Source organism: Heliconius melpomene, chromosome 14 (genome assembly GCF_056956725.1).
Source record: "Heliconius melpomene rosina isolate 202511_hmr_F chromosome 14, ASM5695672v1, whole genome shotgun sequence".
In the NCBI taxonomy this organism is placed as follows: domain Eukaryota; kingdom Metazoa; phylum Arthropoda; class Insecta; order Lepidoptera; family Nymphalidae; genus Heliconius; species Heliconius melpomene.
Window position 1 is genome coordinate 1,606,391 of NC_140402.1, and position 15,120 is coordinate 1,621,510.

The window sequence follows — 15,120 nt, forward strand, 5'->3', positions numbered from 1 at the left end:
CGCTAAAGAAAGTCAACCTTCACATTTGTTATGTAAAGAGAGGTCTAATGCCCATCGAGAGGGAAATTGGGATAAGGTCGTCGCTGTGGTTTTTTTTAACGTCAGCTATGGTTCTTTGTAATGATCGTTAATGAAGGGCCAGTAGGCTATCGTTTGATTTAAATTAGAAGTTCTAAGAAATTCTGTTTTTGGATAAAATAATAACTTTACAAGTACTAATATAGGTAGGTATTGTTTTGGTACACATTCACTTTCTTGTAACTAGTAAGATTTTTAGTTTAAAAATGTAACACAGTTGTAAAGTTCGAGCATAACGTGTAAATTTTAAATTTTAATCTTCTGTATTATAATATATTTTCTTTTATGATATAATCAATAAGTGTTAATTATTTTAGAAACATATTACGCATTTATACCTTTATTTATTCTATAAAACAGTGTATTTTTATTAATTATCAGTGAACTGCATTTAGTTCATATAAAAGAGTTCAACGCGCTAAAGTTGTTGGTACTAATTTTATTGCTTAAAAATATGTGATATAACTTAAGTGGTTCTTATATTACAAGGCCTTTTCTCAACAAGTGTAAGATAAGTGTAAATAATCTGCCCAGTATCCAATCTCCACTGATGTAACACTACTGCCAGTCGTTACGGATAACAAGACACACTATTTTCTTAATAAAGCAAAGTTTCATCATGTTCTCTCAATAAGTATCCACAATTTACTAATTGGTATATAAAAACTAGATTTCCTAAGCATTATTTTATACCATATTATTACTATTGTATCTTTATTTTAAAACTATGGGTGATTAAAATTTTATCATGACTCTTTAAACGATGATTTTTCATCCAATTTTTAATGGAACTTAATTCTACGATTTGTCTAACTTAGCTTGGAATGAAAATTATTTACATTATGTGTTTTTATTTTCCTGAACGGGAATCGGACTCAGGACTTATCGTGTTTACAATCAGACCCTGTTGCACACAATGGCATCTGGGGCCGACGGAGTTCTTTCTGTGATAACAAATTCCTCGAATCGAATATAAATATAATCGTTTCGTGACTCTTTTAAAATAAACGTGCAAATGCTACTGGTTTTATTTTCATAAATTTTTTTTATATTAATTAATACAATAAAAAAATGGTGTCTAAATAAATCGATAACGACGTGACATATTCGAAAACTGATTTAGAGCTCACGCTTCATTTATATAATTAGTACATCTGGTAGAGTCGGTATTGTCAGACACGACGTAACTTATTATTAAGATTTGTTGATATATGTTTTAATTAATTAAATATTTTAGTTATTAATATGTTATTTAATTTTAGCTTTTAGATTTTTTAATTATATTTATATAAGTATCTTCTTCTTCTTCCTCCTAGCATTAGTCCCGGCTATTGCCAGGGTCTGCCTTTCTACTCAACCTACTCCACTTTGCAGGGTCTTTTGCGTCCTCGATTGTTAGAAAATTGGCTCTCATGTCCTGCATCACGATATCCAACCAGCGCTTCCGTGGGCGTCCGGGAGGTCTCACTCCAGGAACTGAGGTAGCAATTAGTAGTAGTATACTTATATAAGTATCTAATACCAGATATTGTTCTACTAATCAGTAATAATAATATTTAATTGAGTAACATATATTTTATGAACATCGAATCTATAAAAATTTGTTTACCACCATAAAACTTGTGACAATTTGTTAGAAAGATTTTTATTTATAAGACTTGACTGAAAACATATACCCCCTAGGATAAAATACATATTCCTTGGGGAGTATACGGGGGAACTAAGAGTTTTCTTGAAATTGCTATAGGGACAGGAGAAAAATGGTGTTCTTACGTTTCATATTTCATCATAATCAAATTGTGGGCTACTAGTACATTAATATTTCGCTAAAAACACCAAATGTGAGGTAATAATAACTTAATTTTTTTATTAAAGTAGAGCAGAGTGACCGCAAAATATAAAGTTAGTTAAGTTTGCGCAACACGAAGTGCATTCAATTAGATGAGATGCTGCATTTGAGAGAACGTTCTAATCTTATTCGTATTACGTGATATTATGCAAGATTTTATTATTATTTTTGTTTTTTAGTAATAATATTTAGAGTTTTAGTTTCGTAATAGATAACTATATAATATATATACGTCGCAAATAGTTTTTCGTATTCTACTAGTCTATTTTACTATTTAATTTCAAACATTGTCCTGTCCTGTCCTACCTGTTCTGTCCTAACCTGTCTTATACTGTTACAATTGAGGATACGAAGCTTCTATTTTACTTCTATTTCTATTGTACTAATATATATCTTAATTTATTTCAATTTTGTCTGTAATCTGATTGTGAGGAATACCTGTAACACTTCTTCGCCTGATCAGGCAAAATAAAATAGTGTATAGAAATTCCACATACTTTTTGTCCTGCTTCACGCTGTATATAGCAGGGTAGGGCAGTAACCTAGTGATGTTAAGGTACATCTCTCCTCTCCTTTTATCCCCATTCTGGCCAATTCTGGAGGTATTGCGTATTGTGTGGCAGAGCTTAACGCCGTACTGCACAACTGTAGACGTGACGGACCGTTAAACCGCCGGAAAGTAGGTAATATCAAAAGTCAGTTTAAAACAATACTAAATAAAAATAGAAGACAGAATATAAAAATAAAACACTAATTACCAACTACTCATTTTATTCACATAACGACTTTACAAATGGATGTAAATTAATATAAATTACTTATATTTATATATATTTATATTTTACAGCACGATGCGTTACACTAGCAGCGGGTGTCGAAATATGTAGATCTCAAATCGAGGCCAGAGAAGGCACTGATGACTAAGGCATTGAGCTAACTTAGCGAGCACTTATCATTTTATATCAATTTTAAAATTTGCTGCCAGTTACTTTATAATCTATATTTAGATATATTCGCGATAGATGCAAGTTCAAATCCAGGTGTACAAATATTGTAACGTCAAAGGCAAATAACGTTATATTAAAAATAGGAGGACACAAGTTAAATTTTTTAGTCGTTAAATAGATTATAGAATTAGTACCTGAGACCTAAAAAAATTGACGAAGCCTGAAAGTAGGGTTTTTTTATGTATGTATGCCCCTTCTTTTGTTCCTTACAACTCTTCAACCAGTGAACCGATTTTGATAAGTGATACTTAGTTAATATGTATGCAATCGAGTTATGGAGAGAGAGAGAGAGTTTATAGCTGTTTCAACTACATATTAATATTATTTATATAACAATAATTTTTTGAAAATCATTAAATAATTTTTAAATTTTCTTAACTAAATATTTAATAAAAATAATTGAGTTTTAACTTCAAATTACGCCACATTACTTAAGAAGTTATGCAACAGACAATCTATCTATAGACATGATCGATAATGAAAGAACCATATAATTTAACGATAATTGGAATGCAGTTGTGCTCATCTCAATTATATAAATAACGAGGTTTGATTCGAGTTGTTATTGTGGAGGATATGTTTTGACAACACTATTAATTCTACTTTTATGTTATGTTAACAGGTTATTTTTTTAGTAAAATCACATAACAGGGTAGGCAGAGAGAACCTGGAAACCTAGAGTTAAGACACTCCGTTCTCCACTTGCTGCCGCTGTCTTGAGATAGAAGAAATGAAAATATTAAATTTTTCTTTGCCCCGAATAGGAGTCGAATTAAATCTTTTATTATTTTTTTCATGATTTATAAGGCTCTAAGATATCGACGTGCTGTAAAACAGCTGCAAATTATAAATGTGACGACTACGAGTTCGATTCCCACTCGAGGAACTATTCGTTATTATTTCTTAACACACACATTACGTAGCAAAGGAGTTTCTTAATATTAGGTTCCCTCTACTTACCCTGTTATAATAAAAAAAAACAGAACGTATAAACATAGTTAATTGGCTAGCTCTTCCAATCATAGTCACGTCCACGGACTCGATCCTAGAGTTCAGTGAACCCGATTTGGGTCAGTAGCCCGAAGAAGGGACCAGACATCCTTAGCATTCGTAATCGTGGCAAGAATTAAAAAAAAAGATTGGAATCCTTCAATTTTCATATGTTTTTAAGATATGACTTGTTAGTATAAGAATTGTAAAAATATGTAAGTAATTTTAATAGTTAATTTTAAATAGTTTTAAAGAAAGTATGAAAGTAACATAAATAATTTGGTGTAAAAATTTAGGATTTTTTTTATCAGTATCACGTTGTATCCCGCATATAGCAGGATATGCAGAGGGAACCTAGTGTTACGAGACCCCGTTCGCCATTTTCCGCCAAAATCTGGAAGCATTGCGTGTTGAGTGGCGGAGCTCAACGCCGCGCCTTGCCTTGGCACAAGAACGAAGAAATGAAAATATAAGTTTAAATAAAGCCTTAAAATTGTTGATTTAATTATAAAAACATATTATTTGTTTACATTTAGCAATTTGGTCACAATTCTAATGCCAAGGACGTTAGGCATTTTGATTATAACCTTTTTAATTTATTATGATAATTAAAATAATATTAGGCAATAGCGGATTTAAAAGTGCGTCGAAAAAAATTTCTAGATTAAGGTAAACTAGTGAACTCTATAAAGTAGTAGAAGTTAATTCGCCAAAGTCCACATTGCCACATGTCATCTAAGAAGCTATAAATATGCATAGTTATATATCTATCTAATTGCTTGAATTGGACCTATTTTTGGTCCTTTCCTGTTTATAAAATGGTTAAAGTTGATTTGGAATTAGCTTAAATATTCAGAATAGAGCAAGACTTGACAAATTATGACTTTTGGATAATATGTATGCCTAAATGTATTTATTATTCAATTGAACTATCTATCAGCCTTTTAAGGTCCACTGCTGGACACAGACTTCCCCCTGCGCCCTTTGAATCCAGCAGGTTCCCGCTGTCTTCTTGAGGTCGTCGGTCTATCTGGTTGGAGGGTGGTCTGTACTCTTTTTGCCGAGACGTGGTCGCCATTCAATTGCACTAGTTGTGTAGAACTCAGTCACTCCGCTCTCCGTGCTGGATGTCTTATTTAATTTTTCTACTTTGGCGAAAATTCTTTACAGTTGTTACCAAACATGTTAAGTCACATTTCAACAGAAAGCTTTTACAGGTAACTTAAAAAAGTGGAGACCATATTTTGAGAATAGAGAATTTTAATTGATTTTAATTATTATACAAACTATTTTTTGTTAAAATTTTTTAACATATATCTGTAGTTCATAGCGTGTGTATATAAATGAAACAAAAAAAATCTGTAACTTATTTTCATTAGTAGAGTATATAGTGTTAAGAAATCTCTAAGCGCCACTTCTCGTGCAATTTTTGAAACAGTTTTTTAAATGGTGGAACTTAACGCCGTCCATTTATAAGTACTAAATATAATTTAATTTAAATTTAGCTAAGACTCGCAACCATCTATTACACCATGTTACATATGGGGCTATTGCATATCATTATATAATAAATCTATCACGATCCATCTCTAATGACAAAATAATTGTCATCTACTCTAATATATAATTTGAGGCTTCCGTTCAAAAGATATTGAGGCTATTCTGGCGCAGTAGTACAGTGTCTGACTTTAAGCATAGTGGTTGTGAATTCGATTTCTACTTAGGGGATGAATTATTTTCATTTCCTCGATCTGGTAGGATGACTGTATAAAGGAGTATATTGAAATATAAATTAATAAGTCAAAATCACAAAAAACACAAAAGGAAAAAGAGCATAAAAAGGCACGGACCACCAATATCCGTGGTTTTTTATTAAATAAAAAAAAGACATGTGAGCTGCCACTTTTCACGCAAAAATTAGGGAATGGAGTGTTTTAACATTAGATTCCCTGTGCCCGGATATTTGCGGGATACAGCGTGAAGCTATAAAAAAAGATGTTAAGCTCGTATCACTCGAGTTACAGAGATTATATGAAAGGTGCTGTAAACATAACGTCTGTTACCTAAGAAGTGGTAATCCTTTCACTGATATAACATCTGTATTTATATTTTATATTTCTTTTATTTAGAGTTCATGATACTTTTTTATATTCCAGCTTAACGCTATAGCAGCTATAGCAGAGAGAATCCAGTGCCAAGACACTCTATTTTTCGTCTGGTTTACGTCGCAGTGTTCAACTACGGGCTTTATCTTGTAAGATTGGGACAATATTTTTTTATAGTTCATTTCTGGGCACCTTTTATACATTTTCCCTGATTTTCTCCCTATCGTGCTATATGAGAAGCGTGAAGCAGATTTTCCTCTTCAACAGAGTCAAACAATGACTTTTACTAAAATTAGTTTATTTTGATATTTCTCAACTTGAAATTTCTGATATCTGAATATAAAATAAATTACCTACGTATATTGATTACAGCTTACAGCATCATATAAAATATTATTGCTCGCCCTACATTACACGAACTACACCGGCCAAGGAGTTCTACGCTTTATATAACCTTCGGTACAGTTCAAAAATACTTACATATAGTTCATTACTATAGAACCAACTAACACTATTAATCTTGCAAATCATCTCGATTTATCCTATTCTATTCGTTCTCTACAATTCTCGGTGTTTTGCGTAATATGGCTGTAAGATTTTTGTAAAGTTGTATTTAGCAACTATTTGTAAGCTTCATTGTGGCAATAAAAGATGTACCTAATAGTCATATTTAAATGAAATATTTTTATAAATGGATGTTCTTTTAGTTTCATGTTTTGAGAAGCAATATTTTTTTTTATCAGCTTCACGCTGTATCCCGCACACAGGGTAAGCAGGAAACCTAATGTTAAAACACTCCGTACTCTACTTTCTGCCGAATTCTGAAGGCATTGCGTATTGAGTGGCAGAACTCAACGCCAACGAAGATATGGAAATATAAACGTAAATAAATATTTCACTTCCTCGAGTGGGGATCGAACCCACAACCGCTGTGCCATGACGGCCTCTATATACATAATAAAGTATTCAAATTAATTTTCTATTTAATAATCTATTATTATAATTTTATATTACTACGAAACACGCCTACAAATATCCATAATGAGACGAAATTGAATACCAAATATGCTGCAAAGTGCTCCAATGATGAAAAAGCGAAAGTGAATGTAGGAATTCTTGAACATCCGTTGGAAGCTATCGAACCATTATTTTCTATAGATCTTGTAAAAGTATAGCTTAATAGATTTTTTATATGTACTGTTTTTATAACTTTATGTTATTAGTTTAGGAATATGTTCCATCTGTAATCAGAGTGTTGTGTTGCGGAATTCAACGCCGCGTTTACTTTGTTTGACAGAGCGGGAAGGCAATATAATTTAAATATATTTTCCTTTCTTCATTCTTTTCCTATGAGTGAAAATTGAATCCATAAAGTCGTCGTTTTACGCTATCCCACTGGCTCTGGCTTCTCCTCTATAGCAATACTTTTAATTAACTTCACTAAGATTTATAGAATACAAAGATATTTATAGATATTTTCACTTCCATGAAAATTAAAACACCGATTAAGACAAAATGCGGTGTCAGGATACACTATTTGAATGAATCTGTATGAACAAAATGTGAATTAATTTCTCGAAAAGTATGCAAAACATAATAATTCCACCCAAAAAATGTGAAAAAAAAAACCTAATCTGATCAAAAGGAATGTATTCCTACTGTTTCGGCCCGCATAATCGGCCTTTGAACTCTAATAAAGTGAGTAAAAGTATTATTGTGTAATAACTAAGCCGGTTTTGGTGTGGTTTACATATAGTTTACGTAACTGTGCCCACGCAGTCGTAGTCGCTTCACCGACCATTGACGGCAAGATAAGATTGCAGAGATATCTTAAGTAATTAACAATGGTAATTGTGTCTGACTAATATCGCTACGGTTTGGTTTAAACTCCAAATTGAAGGAATTAATTATTTTCTTTGCCTCGCTCTGGTAACAAAACCAGGCGCGGCGTTGAGTTACCCCACTCAACATAAAAACCCGGAAATTCGGAAACGGACATCCCATAAGCTAGGAGCTTAAAAACTCTTAAATATTTTTCCAATTTCTTTCAGTAAATGAATATTAAACAAAATATACTATTTTTTTCTAAAATATGTTGTCTAAAATTTTTGTGAATAAAATTAGGAAATTATTTCAATTGCTTATAAATAAACATACCTATTAAATGTTTAAACCACGTCAAGGTTCAACAATCTCCTACATTGCTCAAATATATTCTCGTTACCGTTGCGCTTCATTAAAACAATAATTAGCTCAATATAGTCTAAGAGCAAACTCGCTGGTTATAGGTTTGATTCCCACTTGAGGAAATTAAGTACTCTGTTAACGAGGCGAATTGCGGCGTTGATTTAGTAGCATTTTGCCACTCTATGCAATGCTTCCAGAATTCGGCGGAAAGTGAAAAACGGAATATCTTAACACTTCCCTCTCCTTAGCCTGCTCTAGCGGTACAGCGTGAAATGCGTGAAAATATGATAATCATATACTGCCATTGTACAATAAATTATTCTTTAAATTCGACGACTTCGGTTCGATTCGCACTCTTTAAATATACTACGAGTACGTACATTACGTACTTACTTTCATTTCCTAGCTCAAAAAGACAAAACACGGCGTTGAGTTTCGCCATTTAACTTTCAATCACAATAATTAGGTGCGTGCGTCAACGAAGTGTCTTAACTCTTAAATCTAGGTTCCTACCCTTCTATTTGCGGGATAGAGCGTGAAACTAAAAAAAACTGTACACCACAACGCACGCAAACCCAATGATTATTACCACTGTGTCTAATTGCCGCATTTGTTCCGCGGTTCGTATACAATTACTGTAATGATATGTGCTTAGCAGGGTTTGCGGTAAATTTACTTTGAATTAACGAAGACAAACAGACAATTTGTAAAGAAATATGAGTAATTACAAAAATTTTAAGTAAAGAAGCTTTTTTTCTTTCCTTGTTTTACATAACATCGTTTTTAACAGATGTTGATTTGTGGATAGAGGACGCCACTCAACACAAACTGCAATGTCTCGAGAATTCGGAAAAGTGGATCGAATATCTTAATGGGAACGAAGTGTTTTAATACTAGGTTCTCAGGTTCCTTCAGCTTATCCTATTTTTTGCAGTAATTAAATAGAATGTAAAAGTAAGCGACTCAGTGAGGTGAGTGGTGCGGTCTATTCAGTCCAAACACAGTAATAGACATTGCTTATTATGTGACGGATATTTAATGAAATATTTATTCGATATATTTCATTATTTCATTAAATAAATATATCTACTACTAATATTTTCATTAAAATAAATATATCTACCTTGGGAAACAAATCGGATTCGATAATAAACAAAATGAACAAGAGGTTGAAGGAAGAGTGCAAAATACCTGGAATAAGTACTGGTCCTTAAGAGAAATATTTAAAAGTAACATGCCAATAAGTATCAAAACAAAAGTATGGACTTCATGCCTCCTACCGAGCCTTACCTACGCGTGTCAAACTTGGAAATATACAACGAAAGTAAAAAACAAAATAACCAGTTGCCAACGCGGAATAGAACGAAGCATGCTAAAAATCAAAAAGCTCCAAAAAATTCGCCACACTAAAATTAGAAAAATCACCAAAGCTAAAGATGCTTTAAGCTTTGCGAAAAAACTAAAGTGGAAGTGGGCAGGGCACGTAGCGAGGCAAATGGACGAGAGGTGGACCGGCAGGGTAACCAAATGGAAGGGCCCACAGGGCAGGCGCCTCAGAGGCAGACCTTATACGAGATGGGAAGACGAAGTAGTCAAAATCGCTGGCCCCTGCTGGCCGGAAATAGCTCAAGACAGAGAGAAATGGACTTCTTTAGAGGAGGCCTTCACCTTCATCTGAGGAGGGGTTCTTGCATTTAGCATATGTACTTTCTTAATATTAATCTTAATCAAACTGTAATAATATGCAAGAAATAAAAGGCTTTTTATTTTATTTTATTTTATTTTATTTTATTTTATTTTATTTTATTTTATTTTATTTTATTTTATTTTATTTTATTTTATTTTATTTTATTTTATTTTATTTTATTTTATTTTATTTTATTTTATTTTATTTTATTTTATTTTATTTTATTTTATTTTATTTTATTTTATTTTATTTTATTTTATTTATTTTATTTTATTTTATTTTATTTTATTTTATTTTATTTTATTTTATTTTATTTTATTTTATTTTATTTTATTTTATTTTATTTTATTTTATTTTATTTTATTTTATTTTATTTTATTTTATTTTATTTTATTTTATTTTATTTTATTTTATTTTATTTTATTTTATTTTATTTTATTTTATTTTATTTTATTTTATTTTATTTTATTTTATTTTATTTTATTTTATTTTATTTTATTTTATTTTATTTTATTTTATTTTATTTTATTTTATTTTATTTTATTTTATTTTATTTTATTTTATTTTATTTTATTTTATTTTATTTTATTTTATTTTATTTTATTTTATTTTATTTTATTTTATTTTATTTTATTTTATTTTATTTTATTTTATTTTATTTTATTTTATTTTATTTTATTTTATTTCATTTTAATATTTCACCAGAATGAAGAATATTTCATATATATAATATTTCATTTGGCAAAGCACGGCGTTGAGTTCTGCTCCTCATCACGCAATTCCTCCAAAATTTGGCAGAAAGTGGGGAACGGAGTGTCTTAACACTAGGTTCCCTCTGCCTACCCTGCTGAGTGCGGGATACAGCGTGAAGCTGATTTTGATTTTATTTAATTTCTTCATTCTGGTAGGAGGAAAAGCGCCGCGTTAAGTTCCGCCAGTCTTTAACAAATCTATTGTATTCAACTTTTGGATTGGTTGAATTCGATGTTATCTCTAGAGGTCACTCCCTTTCACAGCTAGCCCATGGGTGTTACGAAATCTAAAACATTCAAAATTAGACTATTCATTATCCATTTATAATAATCATATAAAAATCGTGACTAAAATAGAACGGTACATGCAATAGATTGCACGCAAAATTTAAAGACCTTTATTCAAAAGGCGAATAGATGTTTAGTAGTTAAGTAATGTTTTACAAACGAATTATCTACTCTTCTAATTCTTTATTAGTATGGAAAATATTGAGAAACGTATAGTGTCTAAATATTTTTCTTTTCTTTTTTTTAGCTTCCCGCAATTAGTACGGTAACCCACGCTCCGCCCCTATTAAGGTATAAGATACCTACTTTGCCTCGACACCAGAGTGAAGAAACAGGTAACAGTTAAAACGCGTTGAGTTTCTCCACGCATGCATCAAGAATTCGGCGTAAAATGGAGAACGGAAGTGCCTTAATGAGGAATGAGTGTCTTAACACTAGGCTCCTCTGCCTGTTCTACAGTGTACGAGATACTTATTTCCGTATATTAACACAGTTTATGAACTCGTTACTTCCGCAAAAGCCACTGTTAAAACTATTAAAATTAGGTTCCCATTAAATTACGATCGTCATGGTGTCGATATAGTTTGATAATAATTTTAGCCTACCGCACTCGGACGATGCGCGTAGAATAGAAAGGCGGTGAAAGTTTTGTCCTTGTAATAGCTTCCTGGTGGCTTCGGTGGCACTGTGGCAGTGGGTGTGCCAGCTAATGCTAAACTGGACATGGATTTTTGTTAATCATAAATTATAATCTTAATATTCTTTGATGTGGTCTAATGGAATTGAATAAGTTTGATTTTATTATGTAAAACACCTGTTAGGTTCTTGTATATATGTAGTTATAGATTACTTTTTATTTAAACTAGAATAGATATTTATTGACGTTTTGATCTATATACATCGTGCGGCGTTCAATTCTGTCATTCGACACGCTATGCAGAGCGGTTTCGTGCATCATGGTTTCCATACATATATAAATCTCTTATCTAACTATTTATTTTATTCTGTTATTTTAGTATTTATTCCAATACAAAATAATCAATTGTGAAAATTTCAACTATCTGTCTATCATCGCTCATGAGAAGCATACATCCTCGTCACGAGGACAGGCAGACAGACTTACTAATATGGATTCCGTTTTACTATTTGGATACGGAATCCTAAAAAGCGATATCAATATAATAATCCAATAAAAAAAAGCTTTAATAAAATTTTATCGATTAAAAATAATCGATAATAATCGGAAGTTAATAGAATTAATTATTAATAAGGAAATAATTAAAAAACGTTAACCAGTTGTTAGAAGCTGTAGCAGTTTCTATGAAGCAATGTTTCTAATGCTAGAATAGTGTTATATAAAACCCTTTCACGAAGAATCCTTCGGTCACGAGCACTAGCGCTACTTGCTTGTATCTAAGGGAGGGTATAAGATATAATTGATATTATAAAAATTGGCCAAACGGCTATTGTTTAAAACAAATATAAGAGAGACAGAGCGGGGCGTTAGTTCCTGCATTCAACATGCATTCTCCAAAATTTGACAGAAAGTGAAGAATTGAATGTCTGACACCCTGCTGCATGCCGGATTTGAAGAAAGAGCGTAAAGCTACCTTTTTACGACTGAAGTGAAGCCTAAAAGGAGGGTAATGTTTTTAGCACGTATCTACGTATGTATGTCCGTTCCTTGTTTCCCTTTTACTGTTAAATCGTAAAACCAGTGAACCGCTTTTGGTAAACGACACCTCGTAGGATATGTTTTGATGACGCAAGGATTATTAATGATTATGCAGGTTTTTGTTTTGTTTATAACTCATTTGTTTCCTAATATGTATGAAAAGGATGTAAGAAGATTTCTCATACTAGAAAGTAGAAATAGTATTATTACACAGACGAACTTACACTTAAACTGTAAGTCACGAAAAGCTATATTTTAAATTGTATTTGTCGCGCGGCTTTGATGTGTATGCAAATATATGGGGAAAGCCCGTGATTTATGTAACGTTTCTTATTCATAACGTACTTACGTCTGGTCAAATCGAAAAATGTCAAATAATTTGTCCTTATTAGGGTCTTGTGATACAATAAGTGAATGTTCTTAGCATTTTTTTATATTTTTTTGTTAAACAAGTTGATAATAACCGTACACCATTTTTGCCGATAATGGAATTGGAATATTAGGTTGGAATTTAAATATGTAGGATAGAAAGTGTCTTTCTAGAGAACTTTTGATATGAAGAATCAAATCAATCAGTGTCTTTAGTTTTTATAAATATTATTATATCAAAATCAAGACATTGCCTATCGGTGTTCAATGTCGCATTTTACCATTACAAGAGGGAGAAAATTATTTATTGTTTAAAATGGGAATTGAACTGACAGCCAGCGCGTTTAGAAACGCCGTCTTTCTTTCTGCGCCACAGAGGAAGTCTTCTCTCTAATATATATATTTCTTAAACTAATATGTAGATTTATTTAGCTCGTTCTGGTGTTGAGTTCAGCTACTCAACACCCAGAATTTTGATTTTCAGAATACGGCGGAAAGTTGAGAGCGGAGTGTCTTAACACTATGCTCCCTCTGCCTATCCTGCTACAACGTAAAGCTGACAAAAAAAAAATGTAAAAAAAACAGTTACCCAACGCTAACATTATTATTGAAAGTTTCTAAAAGCTAAATTTAATTTGGCATTGTTATACCGGAGTTGGAGTTCACACACTCCGCTCCGGTTGGGAAAGAAAAAACGTTTTACGTCCTCTAATTATCTGTTTGTTAATTGTTATTGCAATATTGATGGACGACGAGATTAAACTGTCGCTGTTCTTGATTTCGTTTCGATATACTGTAATGATGTCGACAATTGTTTTATTTCTTAATTGAATAATGATTGTTTTAATTTTTTTAGCTTTACGCTGTATTAGGGTAGACAGAGAGAACATGGGAACGTAGTGCTAAGACTCAGTTCTCATTTAGACACTTCCGATCATCATTTTCTGTTGAATTCAAGACTTATTACGTGTTGAATGGTGGAATTCAAGACACGGTTTGCCTAGATATAGCGCGTCAATGAAATTAATTTGTCAAGTCAATCCTTAATTAACTTTAACTAACTTAGTTCATAACGATAGTTGACGTGAAAGGCAGGTGTGTTCGATTGCCATTCGAAGAAATATATATATTTTTTAATTTTTATTACTTCGCTCTGGTACCGAAGCGAAGCGCGGCGTTCAGTTCCACCACTCGACCCGCAATTCCTCCAAAATACGGCGTAAAGTGGAGAACGCGTACAGAGTTTCTTATCACTATATTCTCAGCCTAAGTAGGATCTACCCACTACCTTTACAAAATATAATATATTGCCAGACTCATTTACAACATAAGTAATAATCTATATATATAAAAGGACTTGTCCTCACTGACTGAGGTAAGACGCGCGCACAGCCGTAACCGCTGATAGTAGAAACGTGAAATTTGGACAGATGTTTACTTTCGTTATCTGGACATCCACTAAGAAGAGATTTTGAAAAATTTTAACCCTAAAGGGGTGAGATAGGGGTTGAAAGTTTGTATGGAAAAAAATTTAAATCGGCACCGATTTTTATAAAATTTGAAATTTAGACTCTTAAAAATATTTCATTGAACAAATGTTTCGTGGTTTTTTAGAATTTACCCCTAAATACGCAAGCGAAGCTGCGCGCGTCCGCTAGTAATCTATATATATAAAACCGAAAGATCACTCACTCATCACGAAATCTCTCAAATTTTGCATAGGAGTTACTTATAGGACGTAGGTACTCATGGAGGCAGAAACTAATAATAACGTAGTTCACGCAGGCGAAGCCGCGGGCGGGCCGCTAGTTTATCATAACCATGTTTATTTTCATACGAGACAATCACTTGGGAACGTTCAGAGGCGAACATAAATCAAATGGACGGTGCTTAGTTACTTCGTAACTCTATTGTTTTATGCACAAAGAGTTTGAACCAATTTGTGAGTTGGTGAAGCAACTGTATTGAGTGAGATGTATGAGAAATACACAGGTTAATTGTGGTAATGCTGGTTTTCTTTTTATATTGCTATATAATTTTATTTAAATAAGGTAACAATTGAGAAATATAAAACAAAATGTTCTAGTCTTTTTTTTCAGCTTTAAAAAAAATTCTTTTTTTTTTATCCTGGCT